Raw genomic sequence first — 1,454 nt, forward strand, 5'->3', positions numbered from 1 at the left:
TATGCATTCAAATTAGTCCCTCCTGTTAGAGTTTTGTGAAGAATAGTGGAGAGAGCAAAGAGAATACACCAAGAATCTATTCAACAGAAGCTTTGTATTTCAATACTCTGATCAAAAAGTGCAGACTCTGTGTGTGCTATATTTCCGTTAGAAAGACCAGCTCGATACAATTACATGCTTTGTATCACAGCCCTTCATCTAAAACTGCTTTCTAGATACATTACACGTGGCTTGTACAGCCTTTCACTACTCAAGCCTAACACTTGTCATTTTAGTGACTAAGTGAATACACCATTAGCTAAATAGGCTTAGTTACATTTTCTATCAGCTGACTACTTATATTTCAACACTCCCCTTTAAGTTGTGAGCTGATTTCACACCAAGCTTCTCTCTAAGATAGCAGAAACGATCTTTAGCTAGAGCCTTTGTAAAAATGTCTGCTAGCTGCTCATTCGTAGGACAATAGATCAAATCCACAATTCCTTCTTGCAAAGCATCTTTAATAAAATGGTACCTTCGATCAATATGCTTGGTTTTCTGGTGGAACACAGGGTTCTTTGTAATGGCAATAGCTGAGATGCTATCACAGTGTAGTGGTGTGGCCTCTGTTTGAAATTCTCCGAAATCTTCCAAAACAAATCTCAACCAAATAGCTTATGTTGTTGCTTCAGAGGCACTAATGTATTCTACCTATGCAGTAGAGAGTGCAACACAGTTCTGTTTGACTGAAGCCCAAGCAAACACTCCACTTCCAAAAGAAAATACATATCCAGAAGTGCTCTTGCTATCATCCACTGAGCCACTCCAGTCACTGTCACAATAGCCAATTAGAACTGCCTCTTTTCCCTTCACATACTCCAGACCATAGTCAAGTGTTCCTTTCACATATCTAAGAACCCGTTTTGCTGTTCCAAGATGTTTGGTGGTGGGGCAATGCATAAACCTTGCAAGTAAGCTAGTTGCAAACATAATATCAGGTCTTGTAGCTGTGAGATATAGCAGACTTCCAACGATCTTTCTATATTGCTCCTCATTTGTGGAACCACTCCCATCATCCTTACTTAATTTTTCAGTTGGAACAAGAGGGATAGCCACAGGTTTACAGTCACTCAGGCCAAATCTGCTTAACAGGGCTGATGCATACTTTCTTTGATGAAGGAAGATGCTTGTTGGTGTTTGAATTACTCCCATCCCCAAAAAATGGTGCAAGAGTCCCAAATCTGTCATCTCATATTTCTCCATCATATCTTGCTTGAATTCTTCCAACATTGCTTGGTTATTTCCAGTGTAGACTATGTCATCTACATAGATAGACACTATCAAGATGCTTGCTTCACCTCTAGTCTTGACATAAAGGGTAGCCTCACTTTGATTCTTTGTGAAACCACACTCAGCAAAATAACCATCAATTTCACTATACCAAGCTCTTGGCGCCTGTTCAAGCCATATAGAGC

Source organism: Prunus persica, chromosome G2 (genome assembly GCF_000346465.2).
Source record: "Prunus persica cultivar Lovell chromosome G2, Prunus_persica_NCBIv2, whole genome shotgun sequence".
NCBI classification, from domain to species: Eukaryota; Viridiplantae; Streptophyta; class Magnoliopsida; order Rosales; family Rosaceae; genus Prunus; species Prunus persica.